The sequence below is a fragment of the Struthio camelus genome, chromosome Z (assembly GCF_040807025.1).
Source record: "Struthio camelus isolate bStrCam1 chromosome Z, bStrCam1.hap1, whole genome shotgun sequence".
Classification (NCBI taxonomy): domain Eukaryota; kingdom Metazoa; phylum Chordata; class Aves; order Struthioniformes; family Struthionidae; genus Struthio; species Struthio camelus.
In genome coordinates, this window is record NC_090982.1 from 53,453,645 (window position 1) to 53,471,458 (window position 17,814).

Sequence of the window (17,814 nt, forward strand, 5' to 3'; positions counted from 1 at the left end):
AATAATACAGCGTGGATGTGGGGGGTTGTTTCTTTTATTTTATTGCATTATGAAGATACCACAAATCAGCTATATTCACATTAAAAAAAAAGTTTAAAATATCACAGGAAGAAGAAAGAAAAAGTTGCTTTCATTTATAATTTTTCAATAAGATAAGTGTATGGTACAATGTGAAATACAGTTGACAAACTGTGGCTACATCTTGATCTTCTTAAACATTGCTTCTGTTCATTTCTGTCTAGTTCACTTGTAGTGGACCGCTTAAAATACTTATAAAATAATTTTTTTGGAAGTACAAAGCTGTTGACATGAGTAGTTTCTCCCTTGCTGACATTTAATATTTTTGGATAAAAAACAAAAATTCTAAAAATCATAAATGCAAACAAAGTAGTATTCTTTTAAACATCAACTTATGGTCATAGTTCAGTATTTATTGATTTAAATGAAACTATTATTTCTCCATAAACATTAGCTTTGTTAATATTAACCCTTTCATTCATGTTAAATTTGGAAAATCCCAAGCTTAATCGCAGACTGTGTTTCCCGGATGAACGTCTTTGTTTTCAAACTGACATGAGCTGCAAACAAGACCCCAGTTGCTATTTAGTTTTTGCTTGTGTGATTTCCACCAGCAGTAAAAATATATGCATGAAAACACTGTTTGGAACATCTAATTTATGAAGTCAGCTGAAATGCTGAAGTTAGGAGCATATCCGCCATATATACGGCCCACAGAGAATGTCGCGTGGGGTAGTTACGGCGGGAGCCTGGTGACAGTGCTCCTAGCTGAAGTGCCTGAAGCTTAGGTGCCTGGAATTTGGAGAAATTAAACCAGGCATTGGAGCTGCCTGCCTTAGCAGCAAAATCCAGGTGCTTTGGACCTTCAATGAACCATGCTTTTTTGCAGGAAGTTTCTCCAAGCAGGGCTTAATTTGTACTAAGTGACATGTTAAACTTCCTGCAGCCTCTCAAAGGATAACAGCAAGCACCCTGTGTTTGGCTGCAGTTTTCATCAAGAGTACAGGAGATATACTTGCTATTCAAACAGTCTTTTTTTTTTTTGCTGCTGTTTACTTTAGAGGGATGATCTCTCTTGTTTCACTCATGTTTCTAGTCATGTTTCTGCATGTTTCTACGTATGTTTCTATTCAAATGTCCATGTTGCTTTTACTACTCAGATTAGTAAATATTCATCTGACCAGTTCTGTTTTTAATATGGACGTGAAACACCCATCTGTTATCAGTGGAAGAAAAGGAAGTGGAATGACATCCTGTTCTTTGTGGCAAGTGAACTGGTTGCTTGCTCATGGTGCACTGCTGTGGCCACGAAAAAAATTGTAATGCTCTTAAATCATAGCTGTTTCTGACCATAGAACAAATTCAGTGTCATAACAAATAGTTGCAAATACATAACGCAGAACTTTCTTTTTTGGGCCGTGGTGAATATACTTTATTACTGCAGCTATAGTGCATTGTGGTAGAAGCCTGTTTCTAATTGTATAAACTTAGGCCTGCTTTTCTTTTTGATGGTTTCCTCTTAATAGTTATTTTGCTCTGGCGTAGTTATAGATACGTTATGTCTACATCAGTGCTGTGACTTCAGAGGTGTGTTCCTGCCCAAAGAGAAGGTTTGGCCTGTGCTTGTCAGCTTGGTATTTGCTATCCTTTCCAAGGATCGAAGCTTCCCTCCGTTGGACAAAACATTTGTAGCATAAGTTTTTGTTAGCTAAGCCAAATCTCCATGAAATTCTGTCGTGGTTGAGAAGACTGTGAAGGTTTGGATGTAGATGGTTCATAGCTATCGTGTGTCCCTAAGACATCTCATATCTCTCTTGGGAATGGTTCACTTGCACGTGTAGTACTGAGTGACACTTGTGCTAAGGTTCTGCTGGAATTCAGTGGACTCTGTAATAACGCTGAACTTGTGTATCATTTTCATCTCTTCACTATTATACAAATTGTACCTCTTCTTGAAGTTGTCTCGCAGAGATTACAGAATGTCACAGTGAAATGTCAGTGCCAGAAAGGAGAGGAGAAATAGGCGGTTTTGTAGCTTTCCAGCTCTGTAGGCAAACTAATAAATAATGTAGTAGTAGAAAACTTTTTGATTAACCATTTCTTATTTCCTGGAGGATTTGAAGATGTACATTGATGAATGACATCACAATGCAGATTTACAGCCATTTCACATAAGTTTAATATGTTAGGGTTGATTTTTCAGATCTCATATTGCCCCCAAATTCTTAGCCTTAAAATCACAGGTACCCATTACTCTCAATTCACTCCATGTCTTTACTTTCCAAGGTAGCCACTATTGTAGAAGACTGCACATGGAAAAACTGGGGTAGACTAGCTCAGTTTTTACAACTTGGCAAGGATAGTCGTAGCTAATAATATAAGAGAAATCTAAGGAGAAAAAAGGCTACTTTTGGAAACCCATGGAAAGCTTTGATTTATGTGGTAACTCTGTAATAAGAAACAGCTATGTGCTTTGTTCTTTGCACGTTGAAGTGCTCACTGCAGCTCTTTTTAAAGTCATTCTTCTCAAAGGTATCACAAGGTACCAGCTCTGGTGTTGCGCATTCTGTCTGGAGACACGGAAGTTAAGCCTTTAACATTCTGGATTATGCATTTCCTGGACTAAACAGTATATTACCAGTCTCTGCTGTACTTTGTAACCTCATTGCCTTCACCAGGATTTTGTCTGAATGACTTAAGGTTTTGACTCTCTCTGTTTTTCCTCCGTGCCTCAGTAATTCTCAGCAGAAGAATAATTGTTACCCAAACATAATTGTTTATAGTATGGCTTTAACATTATTGTGGCATGTATTAAGGCATCATTTTTCAGATATTAAAAAATATTTGTAAATAGCTCATGAAGCATAGGTTGATTTGGGCTAGAATGATATGACCTTGAATCTGAAATATCAGGAGACTTGATATTCTCTCCTTCTCTTTTCTTCATATCTGTTCTTTTCTGATAAATATTGGCAGTGAATACCAACAATGTTAAATTAATGTTTCGGTTCCAAAACAGCAATTTTATATCAAAAATAGCCCTGTTGGTGCCTAGAAGCTGATCAGGAATGTGTTACCTCTTTGTGTTTATACTTCTTAAGCACCTAAAGTCAATGAAAAGAATAGAATATAGAGAGCGAGCGTTTACTGAAAATTTGTTTGATTTTCTGTATTTAAAACAGATCTTTAGATAATTTTAACAGCTTTTGTTGTAGAAACTTTTTAGTTCAGTAGTTAATATAGTATGTTTCGTGCATAAGAACTGTGCTAGAGTATGCAAAAGTGGTTTTTTTTTTTTTCCTTCATATTAATCGGCTGTGGACACTGAAATGTCTTGTAAATTGGGCCTAATTTCCATCAGCCTCTTGACCAGACATTTGTGTTCTTGCAGATGTCAGTGGGTGCAACGTAGGGGGGAAAAGTGTACACTCTTTTTTCCAGTACTGTCATTTCTCACTGTAATGAGCACAAAAATAATTGGACGACTGAGCTATCAGTAAAAGGACACACTTCAACATGAGTCAATGAATTATTTTACGGGACAAACTTTAATCTTTAAATGTGATTGTAGATAATTTGTGCTACCATCTGTCCATTTGGAATTCTTTTAGCCTTTTCAGTCGCTATACAGTAAGTGCTGCTGTGTTTAACATTAACATTTGATATTTTACACATTTAATTTCTGTACTGCTACGTGGTCCTTGGGGAGCTTCGCTCTAGTGCTACATGAGAGAGACAAAGTATTGATCAGTTAACATTTCAGCTGCATTTATGTATGTCGCAAAATTAATGAAAATGCCAGACAAAAATGTCAGAGTGCACAAAAAGGTAGAATTTAAATTTGGTAGTTTAATGAAAAGTTTAAGATGTGCATTATCAAAAATGTCCCCTTGCCTTTAAAGTACAATTCATAACTGAATAACTAAAGGGAACCACATATTTTACTTAGAGGAACATTGAACATGAAATATGAGGGAATATCTAATCTTCAAAGTATTTGGTGTCCCAAAATGGCCTCAGTAAAGCACTTTAATTGTCTGCTTGAACGTTTAACTGTTACTCATAAAATAAACTTGTTTCCTTTCTCATTTGGATGCAAAGTACTTTTGTCCGAGGCACATACTTTTCAGTGTGTCCTCAATTAAAAATTTCTATAAACATATTCTTCTTTTCCTATTATTATTCCTCTGAATCTTTCTATACACGTGTTTGTGTGTACACAGGAAATATTTTTTCTTCCTAGGGCTTTGAAATATTGATAAAATGACTCACTCTACATCCTAGTCATTTGTCAGGTCGAACTCACCTTCACTTTGTCTTCTAATGTTACACAATTCGTGTGTGAAAATGGCATAATAGTCTCCCTCACCTTTGATTAAGTGTTAGTTCTTTTGTACATACACCATTGAGAAGTGGTGTGATGCTAATTAATCAAAACTAAAAAGAAAGCAAAAAAAGAAAAAAAAAGATGATCTTCAGCAACAAATGAGATGGTAGCTTTGACAACTAGCTTAGCTTTTCCCTATTAAGAGAAGTGCTCAGTGCTACATATTTTGGAAGAATTTTTTTTTTTCTAGAAGCTGAAGGGTTCTATATAAGCTTCTATATAGAAGCTTATATTTTGGGAGAGAGCTGATATGATACCATCAGGAGTGTGAATGTGCTTTTTAATTATTACATATTTTCCTGTTGTTTGTACACTGTAAATGCAGGTCAACAAGAATTTTGCAGGTATTTGCAGTGGTATTTTAAGAGCTCATTGGTATTTATATTGTTTTATTTATTATACCCTCAAAAAAGGCATTGACATCTTCAAATTGCTTCTTACTAAACGTTGGTGAGGTAGTCCATCAGATGAAATGTGATTCATCCTTGCCACCTGTTGTCCAGAGTGTGAAATTGGAGAAGGTGCTGTTACAGTGGTTGCAAAAACCTCTCATAACCTAAAAAAGCCGTTCCAAAAGTTCCTGTTGCTGTCAAAACTATCTGCTCTCAAAAGAGAGATTTGCAAAGGCAGAATGACATGGCAGTGGCAAAGCCAGGTACAAAATTCATTTCTGATGCAAGGCAGACACAGGGGCAAGAGTCTTTCAGCTTTTTGTCAGCTGCATCTTCAACAACAAGAAGGAGACAAAACTCTACCAGGCCACTGTCCTTTTCTGCTTTTGAAAGTAAAGCAGACAAAAAAGAACAAGGATCTCAATCCTGTTTCCTCTTTCCTGACTTTCCATTAACCAGTAGAACTAATGCAGGACTGCTGCAGAAATAGAGTGGGATTTGAGCTTTCTGCAACACTTAGCTATACTCCATGCCGTATTTTGGAAAGTGCAATAGGAAGTAAGCAGAGGTATGGCTGGTAGATCCTGGTATATGTGATTGTGTGGGATCCATCAGCCACCCTTCATACCTTAAGATCATACCAGCACTGAAAGCCATTAAAAAAACTCTGTGCTTACTATAGCCATCAAGGTGCAATACAGAAGTGGAAAGTACTTGATCTCGTCAATCCATGTCTACTCCAGCACTCTGTTGGGTTTTAGGTCATTGTATGTTTGGCATACTGTGTGTTTGCACGTGTGATACAAAGCAAGATTGGACAATATTTACACCTTTAACATTCTACTCCAGTATTTTATTTTGTTTCTAAAAATTTACTTCCCTTTAGCTTGCGTAATAGAGTGAGTATATACTTGTTAAAGCAGTTTAGAAGTGTGATTCAGAGCCAAAGCACAGATTTGGTGCCATTTTAGATAATCTAGAGCATCCTGTGTGCCCTCCAGCTGCCATTCCAGGAGGGCACGTGTCTGTCTTTGGTCACCCCATCTGCTGTCACCAAGCAGAAGGCTTGGATGCTCCAGGGCATCTAAAATGGCGCTAGCTCTATCTTTAGGCACTTGAGTTGCTCCCCAGGTGCTTATTTTACCTGTGTGTCTATTCTAGGTACTTACGTAGCTCCTGTTGCAAGTTCCTCATGATCTTAATTGAATTTTAACCTCAAAAATGCCTATGTGGTGTAGGGAAATACTTTCCTCATTTTACAAATCAGAATGAAGTAAAGAGACGTTATGATTTGTGTCTGATCAGAACAGGAAATATATGGCAGAACAGACCATTGGTATCCCAAGCCTTAAGCTAATCCCTTGCCTGCCAGACCCTTCTTCCCACCTGGTTTCCTTTTCTCACTGTTTAGCGAATTAGCAACTTTGTACTGAAAGTACTTGCTTATCAAAGCTTTTTACATGTTACTATAGGGAACAAAAAAAGGTTCCTAATCCAAAAGCTCTGATGCACCAAAATACGACTGATCAAAAATTATTAAAATTAAGAAAAATATTATTTGCCATCCTACACTGAGTGTTATCCAAAAAATTCTAAAAATGAACTTTAATTTTTCTCTTAAGTCTTGAGAATGTAAGGCAGAAACTTGAGTACAAATCTACATAGCAGAATTTTTAGAGTTTTAATCTTGGTTCTGGAGTAAGTTTTCAGTACTGCAGCCCCTTGGTTTGATGTTGCTTTCATAAGTGATTAGGACACTTTGATTCATACACATATGCAGGATTATAAGTAAGGGAAAATGCAAGTGGCTTGGTTTGATACAAGTAATGCTAAATAAAAATTTATAGGTCCCAATGGTCTATGGCAATAGACAGAAAATTAGTGATGTGTCATTAGCAGTCCAACACTCAGACAATATCAGAGAAAAGAAGAAGCTAGTGTAATTTGTGATAAGCTGGATTTAAAGTGTTTATTTTAGCATAAGTCACACCAACAAAAGTACTTTATCATAGGTAAATGAAGAGAATTCATTTCTCGGATAGATAGACCGCCTGAGAAGTAAAAGAGGATAGACTTTTATTGGCCTTTAGCTGCACTTAGTGTAAATGAGGAGAAGGAGGGACAAACATAGTTTTGTTACCATTGATCTCTCCTTATTCTGACCCTTTGGAAGTACCGGACCACCAGCTGCTCCATAGTAGTAATGGCAAAAATATAGCTTGGATTTAGCTATCCCCAGTGTCCCCCTGCCTCCTATTGCTGAAGATGGTGGTGGTGGTGGTGGGGGGGGGGGGGGTAATGAGCATGGAGCTGTGGAGTCTCTCTGCTACTCGGAGGTCCCCAGCTGCCCAGTGCTGCTGAGGTGCCACCTGCTCAGTGTTCTTGGAAGACCGGGGTGCCGGAGGGTTGTGCCTGGGCAAGAGAGGCATCACAAGCAAGCGTGATGTATTCCTGGTTATACTGTCCTACTGAGTGTTCAAAAGTCTCCTGAATAAAAAACATTACTGTCGGAACTCTTCCAAAACTGCAATGATATTAAATCTGGATAATTATTTAGTAACGGTATCCTAAAGAGAAAGTAGTTCTGTACCTTGCCAGCGGTGGGTTCCGTGAGTTTCTGTTTCACAGTCCCTGCAGGAAATGGCCATTTAAACTTTGATTATTTAAATAGTATATGTGGGTGGATTATAAAATATCTTACTTTTTCATCCTTTTTTAGTTGAGTCATATGAGAACCAACACATAAAACTGTATTACAAAGCGAGTGTTTTGCTTTCTTTTTATTGTAGCAGCAGTAAGTGTTACAGTAGTCCGGCTTGAAGCAGGATTATGGGCAATTCTGATTTTACTGGAACATTCAGTAGTGAATACACGCTATTGTTTTGTGAAAAGTTTCAGTGTAGCAGAGAAAAAGGCAATAATAACCAGATCCATTGTATGCTCATGAGAAAAGCCATCTAAGGAAAATCCAATAGAGAAGCAGCATTTCAAAGCTTTTGGAAATAAGACATGCAAGAAGGTTAAAAAGACAGAAATGAAGTTACCAATTTCTTCTTAATCCTTCTTAATGAGTCTTAAGTGTGCTTGTCTCTGTATTGAAGTTGCTTGTGTAATAGGTATGTAGATGTTAGGTGATACTATAAGCTACAATGACTGAAGGGACAAATTCAGAAAAAAAGAATTACTTTTCAATATATTGAATTTTACTTGAGTGAAAACACTTAGGGTAACTTTGTAATGTTTCAAATATACATAATTAAAATGTTTATCCTGCTTATCTTTAACACTCCATTTTATAATTTGAATCTTGGTTGTAGAAACTGGAATCCAGACTATTAATCAGAAAAAAGGCTTAAAACATGTTTTATTTCTGCTAGCGCGATAAAACCATGATTGTAGCACATGCTGTATGTAATTGGTTTTATTGGTGGTGTAAATAAAGTCTCAAAAAATACCTTAAGTAATCACAGCAAAAGTTACCCAGGAAGTTTCACAGCATATACCTAATATGGTACAATCTGCTGTGCAGTTCCATCCTGCATTTTTGGCAAGAGAGAGATGTTTGCATGCTTCCCATTCCAGAAACGGTGAGGTTGGGCCAGAGGGAGCTTGGAGACTTGCTTCCCACTTTGGCAGTAGCAGGAGAGTGGTGATAGGTGGTGCTGCTTGTGCTGTATGATCCCCAAAACTAGCAGAACTGGCATGAAGAATGAATGATTAATCTATTCCCTGTATCTCTTGGGACAGTAGGAAATTGGAGTGAAAAAAGGCATGTATGAGACATTCTTCACCAGCCCGCTCTCTTTCAGATCTGAAACTGTGCTTCATGATGGTGTTGGTAGCTGATCAGCTCCTTGTAGCTTCTTGCATTCAGAAAATGGCAGGTGTCGTTCTGCTGTTCCCTTCCTTGTGGCCATTCTGCCTTCCTCTGCAGCATAAGGTGCGCTTTGCGTACAGTAAGACTCACTTTCACCTGAACTGCAATAAAATTTATGTGGGAAAGTGCTATGAAGCAACTGGACAGTTATGCCTAAACTAAGAAAGCTTCTTTTTTCACAATTAGAGTAACTTCTTTCTGATAAAATGCTGGGAAAAAAAGCAGTGGTTGTCCTTTGCTTGGCATGATGTGTGCGTTTGTGTCAAGTGGACAAACCACTGAAGCACGATGTTACAGAGCGATACTTACTTATGAAGCTCAAAAGTGCTGGATTTTTTCATTTATTCTTTTAAAGTAGGCATGAGTTATTCAGTACATTAGTAGCATAATCTTTATTTTGTAGTATAGTCAAGTTAAGCGTTGTTTGCCCACAGGCTGTTTCTCATACCTGAAGAACTAAGGTTAAGCCTATTCCTGTATAAAAAGGGTTACCTTGATGCCTCTCTGAACTACCCATCCACATAGTTTTCCCCCTTTCCACTTTGAGACCCTTAGACGTTCTTGGGTCTTGACCCTAGGCAGCAGCTGCAGCTCTTGGTGACACAGCTTCATTGAGCAGATTACAGTCCGGGGAGAATGCTTGCTTTCAAATTTCTTAATTAAGGGCCATACCGACGATAGCAAAGGTATGAGGAAAGTCCTAGCATTGCCTTCGCTGTGTTACTGGTAAAGTTTGGGCAATGGCGAAAACTTTGGTTTACAGTGGCCTGTCTTGCACGCTTCCCTTTTATCCTGGTCACAGCAAAATAAAGAGCAGGAAAAACTGCCTTAAAGATCCTTTCAGTTAAGTATCATTGCACCAAACAGTGTTGTTTAAGTCGTTTTTTGGTACGTGAAACTGCTCTTCCAGACTACAGGGGAATGTTAGATTTTTACCAAGTGTCATGCTTGAGTGATTTACCTTCTGCAGGAAGGCAGAATTGCATTTGACCTTGAAACAAAATGCCTGGAAACGTCATAGCCACTGATTTGATATAAACAACCATTTTATTAGTTTTGTTTAGCTAGATAAGTTTTAAAACAAAATTAATAGGGGCTTATATCCCAAAATCTGTTTGTAACTCGTACTAGAGAAGATCCAGCGAAAGCATAATTTATTTTGGTTTCACTGGTGGATTTTATTTATTCCAGATTAATAGCTGAGTCAAAATAATCCACGTGTTATCGCTTATTCAGTGGAAATGACTAAGTTTGTCATCAGAATTGTTACTGAAGAGAAAGAAGAACTAATAACTCTAATCCAAATGGCTGCACCTGATACTGAATAGAGTTGCAACGGCATGGCAAATCTTTGGATTTTGTACATTGCCATGAATAACATCAGCAGAATTACTGTCGCTCTGAAGTTGCAAAATACCAACTGCTTTCCAGAGATACAAATACTATAAAAAGACTCTTGCTATTTTGAAAAAGCAGAAATTGGCGTAATTTAGTCGTGTTTATTTGAGATTGACCACTGCTTGCCCGGCTGTTGTTAGCACTGCAGTGTTATCCGTTAAAACTGGTCTTATGTGACTGGAACTTCTTGGGCAATTAGTGTGCAGTACTGACTGAACGGCAGACATGATTTTTCTCTCTCGAGCTGTATAGTAGCTGTGGTTAGGCGTGCCTGTATGCCAGTTCTAATTGACTGGCCTCCTTAGGTAGACGCTGCTCATTATTGAGCAGAGATGGACGCTTCGTAACCCCATTAAAAAAAAAAAAAACGGCTAGCAAAGAAATACGAATAAAATGAATTGTTTTGATACACTGCATATATATTTTGCATTCATCAGTACAGGAAATGATACTGTATATTTGGGAAAGCTATGACTGAAAAAATAAACTCAAGCCAATGTTACTACATATCTGTGATCGTCTACACTCAGTACATCTCTTGTGAGTCATAACTTGAGGGGTAAACATGCAAAGCTGAAGATAAATCTTTAACAGTAGCACCGGTAGTGCTAATGCATGGGTGTTTGCTATGTCCTTTTATTTCATGTTATTCTTTAAGTTTGCGGAGTATAAATGTGTGGGGTGTGTATGTTTAGTCTGAGATACTCCTTTCTGTATTATTCTCGTCTTAATAGTGTCAGCTTGTATGAAATTTTTATTTTTTCTCCCTCTGTCCTGAGGAACCTTTTTTATGGTTCTCATTTATAAAAAAGCAGAAAAATCTCTTCCTTATCTCAGACCAGAAGGCAGAAGTAAATGCATTTGGAACTCTGTTTCCCAGTGACAAATTCTTAAATCTCCAGGAAAAAGATATTTTTAGTAATTGAAGTTAGCTAACGCTTTTGAAGATGTGTGATCAATACTGTAAGGGATACTGCTAAGGATTATTTAAGCATTCATTTAATAAAGCAAGAATGACTATTTTCTGTTTTAAATTCAGTATTTTTACTGTTTTTCCTTGAAGAAGGTCTAGTGCTAGAAGATAAAGTAGACCTTTAACATGACTGATGAATTTAAGAGTGGATATTTGTAATATTTGCTGCCATCTTAATTATTACTTGCTTAAAGCACCACTGTTAGCAGAGGGATTATGAGTTAATAAAAATGTCATAGTATTAGTATATAAAACACAATGTAATTTTCCCGAGATAATGATTAACAGCGCAAGGCCACATTTACAGCGCTCAACACTAGGTCCCTAAATGTTTTATTTTCACCTTTAAGGAATGATGTTGTAATATTGTAACAGGTAAACGCTGAATCATGTTAGGGATCTATTTTAAAGAAGAGGTAACTAATGAAACCTTTCTGGAGCGTGTTGTAACTTCTGTATTTTGAGCGTTCTGTCTCCTGTCAATGTGTTCATAGCGTTTCAACTTGAAATCAATCTGAACAGTGTTTTGAATATTGGATATTAATATTCCCTCGTGCAGCTCCAATGAAACACATTAAAAGTATTTATTCATCACAGTCTATTAGCTAAAGCATTTGGAAAGTAACTTCAAAACACTGATAGAAGTATTTCTTTCTGAGGCAAGAATCATTGGGGGTGGGGGTGAGGGGAGGGGTGTGTGTGTGTTTTGACCTCTTAAGACATTTTTGCTTTTGTTCCAGAGCTGCTCGAGGTTTTTATTAGGTTATCTGGATTCCATCAGAATGAGCAGGATACATCTCTGTAAATTATTGATTCACCTGAGCATTATTTTCCCACTTATTCAGAGTTGAAAAGTCTGGCAGCCAGTCTACTAGAATGATAGCGTATACTGAAGTTACCTACCACAGCAAGAGTTGTCCGCCTGGGTCAAATGCCCTCTTACCTTTCTCCCTGAACACCTGCAAATTGAGCTGCCCCCCATTCACAATTTTAAGAACAGGTCTATTGTCACTAGAAGAAGCGTTTGTTTCTGAGAGAAAATTATTCCAGTTCTGCTTCTGAATGAAAGACAAGGCCGTTATTACTCAGGGGATATTAGGCCTCACTGCTTTTTTGAGAAAACAAATTTGCTGTAACTTTATCTGTAATTTAGTACTGAATGGGTGCAAATAGAGTCTACATTGTATAGAATAGAAGACAGAAAATAAGGGTTTGTTAAAGCCATAAAAGGGATGTGTAACCATTATATTTCCGAAAGCAGCCTTATCAGAGTCATAGGTTGTAAAGGAAATATTTTCATTACAGCCTCAGCATTAAGCATCTGTTTTGAGTTTACTTAAATTAAAAGTACTACTGAAGAAGAAAGGCTTCGGTCTGTATGGTGAGTATGGCAAAATTAGAAGTTTCCTGAAAGTAAATGTGAATATTGCCTTGACTAACCGCCTACCCAGTGAACGATTACCCTAAAGACTACTCAGATCATTTGTTGCAAGATTTGTTTTTTCCCTTTTTACAATAAATACAACAGCCTTGTTCTTCTCCTATTCCACTTTCTTGAAGAACATGTCAAAATGCTCAAATAAGATTTTCCTTTTATAGGTTGATTCTTAATTGCTAACATTTGATAGGAAAAAATAATAATATTAATTGTTTAAAACCCTTGTCCTGTATGCCTCGGAGAACTAAGCCCTTGCAAATGGTGCTGATGAAGCTGGTCTAAATCAATCACGGTATTTTATTTGATCAGAGTTCATTTTTATAGTTGTGTCCTTGTTCGCTCCCTTACACTCTGATTAGGTAGGAAATGTGCAACCTGCTTCTCTCGTATCGTCTCTCTTCTTTCTTTTTTTTTTAATAGAAAGAAAAAATTCAAGCCAGTTATAGGAGTTTGATCTTACTGATTAGCGAAGTTGAAGTTAAGAACTTAATGTGATTTCTAATCAGCTGGCAGCTGTTATTACTGAGTGACAATGTAGTTAATCCCCCCCCCCCCCCGACACACAGCCCCGCGCCTCCATTCTCCCAAAAGCAGAGAAAGCCACCTCCAGGCACGCTCCCAACTGAAGCTGAGAGCAGGCAGTGAATATCTGACCCCAGGATCTGAACCTGGGGATCTCTGGTTAGTATGCTTCATTGCCTCCGGTTCGCTGAACTCACCCTTCTGCTCCTTTACTTAGAATGTCTAATATGCCTAATTTAAATTGAATTATTTTAATTAAATCATTCAACTGTTTCTCACAATGCAAGATAGGTGCGAACTGTAGCTGACGGTACTTAAAAATCAGGTATCTTGACTTGATCAGACCAAAATTAGTTAGCCAAAGATGACTGTAAATTCTGAAGCATGCAAAGCAAAAGTCGTTTGTGAAACGATGATCACAAATTAAGCTAGAACTAAGCGTCATCGTGGCTATTCTTGTATATCCGTACATCAGTAGCGTTCCTGCTGCTATTTTTTTCATCACGTTGTGCTGCGAGCGCTGGTACCACAGTTTGCAGAGAAGGCGAAAGGATGAGCAGACTGAGCAGGGGGTTTGTGATTTCAGGATGGAAATAAAGCTCTTCTTGCTTTATCTCCTGATATTTGAGCAATCCTATCATTTGCCAGTCAGAGAATGTAATGAATTCTCTACTGCATCACCGGTCAGGGCTTTTTTGCAGGTAACCCCTTGACAGCTTATGACACTGCGCTGTAGTATTCCTAGGCTGATATCCATTTTATTTTCTAGACATCTCCCCTTTACCTAACCTCGTCTATTAAAAACCCTAACTGTTCCCCATCCCCAGATTACAGGGAGCAAGGTATAAACCCCAAACCCTGAAGAATCCTAATAGAAGGACTGAGGAGCGCTTTGAAACAAGCTGTCTGTGCTCTAAAATGTTGTTATAGACTAATTAAATTCTGTTGTCTGCCTTGCAGTGACAAATATGGCACTTCTTTGGGATCGCAGTAAGGTCTGGGTGGTAGAACCAGCACCCCCGTGCACCGCTGAAGTACCAGCCTGTCTAGTTGCTTTGTGATGAATCTCGTCCCTGCTGACTTCATTTTTAGAACTGATAGCTGAATCTAAAACATAAATGGGTTAAAAAAAGGCAGATTCTTTCTGGGGGTAATCTCAGTGTTCACCTTTATGATACGTGCGTTTTTTTTTTTTTAAAGTTAATGCAGTTTAAAAATCATTTTTAAGTTTCCCAACCTGAAGGAAAGAAATGAGATATTGGATTCACAAACAAAAGCTTTATTGGTTTATGACAAGTAATCCATCTTTTTGCATTAGTGTAGCATTCTACCTCAGATTATTTTTCATAATTGATAATTTGTGAGTCATATATTTGTTATCTATTCTTTTATGGGTTTCTAAATAGTGAGTGGTGCCAAAGGCCATCGAGCTTTCATAAAGGAAGTGTTTTTATTTTATTTTTTAAGTTTTGAGTGGTGTTTTGAACAACTTTATGAACATTTCAGGGAAAAAGTACAAAGAAGAAAGTGACGGTAGTTTTCCTGATAGAAACTTTGTGCAACATAATGTTACAGCAATTCACAGAAGGAATGAATGCTAGAACACACAGGCAGTACAAGAAGGTAAAAACATTTAACTAGAATTCTTTCACGTTTAAAGTTAGTTGTGATTTGTAGAGTGGCAGTTAAGCTTTACAAGTTCATTTGTATTCAGCAAAATAAAGAATATTTGCATGTGGCTGATCAGTATTTTTTTTTATCAGAAATATTTTTACAGTAAGCAACAGGCTATTGTTTTCTTCCCCTATAACATAGGGGTGGTGTTGTCATGTGCCATCCTCATTTGTATGAAAAGTTCAATATATTGGTAATGCATTTAGAAAATCTGAAAAAAAATCTTTACATCTTAAAATGAGATTCCATGTTGATGCATTAGTTTATCTCAGACGAGTAATTAATGAAAATAAATGGGCATATGATTTAAAATTTAGATTGCCTAATGAAACTACTAGTAGGAACTTTTCTTTTCATTAATGTTTCTCTAGCAACCTGTGAGTGTTACCACTAAGTGTGCTCACAGAGCCTTGTGATGCAATTAAAAATCGAGAGAGCTAAATAAAATATGAATAAGTTCAGTCAGTGGGAAAGGCAGCTTAAAATAATTTACAGACAACTGTATAGGGGGCATAAAGTATTTTTAAATGTATTAAATATTAATTTCAGAGCAAATTTGTTATGAATATACTGTTACAGCTTATGTGGTTCTCTCTTCAACATTCATCACGGCGTCCTTTGAACAGTTTAATTATAGTGAGACATTTCTATTAAAAAGAATGATTCAGGATTATCGCCTTAATTAAAATAGAATTGAGCTCATTTAATTGTGATGTAATTATATTATTATATATAGGAGAACGTCATTAAAATAACATAAACAATTTTCCCCTCAGTTTCTACAAATGAGAAAAAAAAAGCTGATAATCTTTGGAAAAACTATCCTTGAAATTTCATCTGAAAACTGTGAATAATTGAATTTTTTAGATTGCTTGAGTTTAAAAATCAGTTACAGTACTAGTAGGATCAAAATATTTTGCCCCTAAAATGTATTTTTATGTATCCTGCTCATACCTAAGAGTGAAGCAATAAAGTTATTTATCATTGCTGAATACTTTTTATTTCATAATATGTCTTACATCAGTACTAATTTTTTTTCTGAGATTCAGTTTTTTAATTGAACCTGATTTCTTGATTTCTTTTTTTTTTCCTAGCTAAGCTGAAATTAGTTATTAATTATATCCTGACTATTTCAGAAATGTGCTTGAATCTATGTACGCTATACAACTAGGACTGTTAAAAAAAAAAAAAAAGGAGCATTTTTCAGCTCATTGGATTACTAATTTTAAATTCCGTAATTAGTTAATGCAAATAGAAGCATATCTTCGCATGTAGTCGGTGAAAGGTGTTCAGGAGTCGGACAAATGGACACAAAAATAACTCATTTTAAAATACCCTCTTTCATAGTGATATTAAAATATGTAATTGTACTTTTGACAGGTTGATGTCCTTTTGTCGCTATGCATATAAAAATACGGCCTTTAAATACAAAAGTGCTGAACTCTATATCTGGAAGAAAAAATAAATTATCAGTTATTACTGTATAATACAATATAAAATGCATTTAATTTTTATCTTTTTTCTATTTTTGTAGTACCTGGGGAGATGTTAAAAAAGTCACTATTTTGTTTAAAAAAAATAAAAAATAAATTTAAAAAACCCCAGAATGTACTTATACTGCATGGCTTGTCTGAATCTTAGTTGTTCATTAACTGCAAGAAAATGCCGTTGCTGCTACTACTGCTGCTATTATTATTTATTGGTTGCACTGAGGTAGCATCTTCAGTATCCTGGGCTCATCACATGGTGCCTGGTTTGAAGACTTAACAATCTGAGCCTGTTCCACCAAATTCAAGTCATGTTAAGTTCTATTCAGTAAGGCTGTCCCCAAGAGTCAATTTACAGGTATGCCAAAAGTATTTGTTATATCTGACCAGGATGGAGAAAGAAAGGAACACATGAAAGATGCAGGGAAGAAAAAGCTTGCACATAAATTCCTGAAGCTTTCCAAGCATCTCTTCATAATCTTAAAAATATTGGAAATACTGTTATATTTAATCTGTTGCAAGTAGCTCTCCATGCAATTGGACTGTGGAGTATTTTAGTAGATACAGGATGGAAATATTTTTATGGGGTACAAATATTTCTTCCCAGAAACTTAATGATTTACAAATGCATGCACTGAATTATGGTCTTTAAATAGTTAGGGCCAAAATTATTTGTCAACTTAATCTCTAAAATGTGTGTCAGAAGGAGTTAGGTGTTATTTTCTTGTTGTTGATTTAAAAAGAGCATGTTCTTAATGACACAAGAAATAGTTTAAACATAGATTTTTAAAAAATTAGCACCGTTCTAAGACTTAAGAGTTAAATTGGATTAACCAAAAATCTTCGAGAGTGTTGGTTTAAAAATTTGTTTTGTCGGTAGAACATACGTTCTTTACCTTGAAGTTAATAAGGATTTAATTTATTGGTGATGTTAATGCTGTGTTATTTTCCCATTAAAATAGGATTTTTTTTTTCCTGATCTTCCCTGAATGTCATTCTCCGCTAAAACCTGTAGGTAGCACCCTTGCATCACAAAAAAAACCCTGCCTTTTCTGAGACACAATTACTATTTAGGTCGGGAAGTCTTTACTTGTGTAGACCTCTAAATGTAGCTAGTATTATTTGCATAATTTCCAGACTTTGATGACAATCTGTGATCTTAAAACAGTAGCCTAAAGATTACGCATTGAGTTGTTTGGCCTTGTGATTCACTTCTCTCTTAAGATATATCCTTTTTTTTTTTCTTTGGAACTGGTAGAGGAGAGGCACAACTGAACACTAGTGAGGATTCTCGAAGGTACCTTGCAACTATTTGTTTTAGCAGACTGTCCATCAGGAATTAATACATGTGTGTAATTCTGCAATTATATATAACATTTTCTTCTCTGTTCTGCAAACTGCGTGATACTTGATCTCTTTCAGCTCATCAGTAAGGTAGACTCTGTGATTGTAAACAAACTCTAAGACCCTTTTTTTGTGGTGGTTTTTTTTTTTTTCTGCTGTTCCTCCTTTTCACTGTGGCCTTGATCCAGTGCTTATTCAAGTCAGCAGCTATCCTCTGAGTTGCTCTCTACTGACTCGCTGCTGCCTGAGTTTCACCGCAATCACGATAGCGCACGGTCAGGCTTTCTCAGAGCGCTCGTTATCG

General features: G+C 36.6%; 1 protein-coding gene across 6 annotated transcripts in view; it reads left to right on the forward strand.

Annotated features, from left to right (window-relative positions):
- MCTP1 (multiple C2 and transmembrane domain containing 1) overlaps positions 1-17,814 on the forward strand; it is a 296,095-nt gene that overhangs the window by 198,956 nt on the left and 79,325 nt on the right. The window lies entirely within an intron of this gene.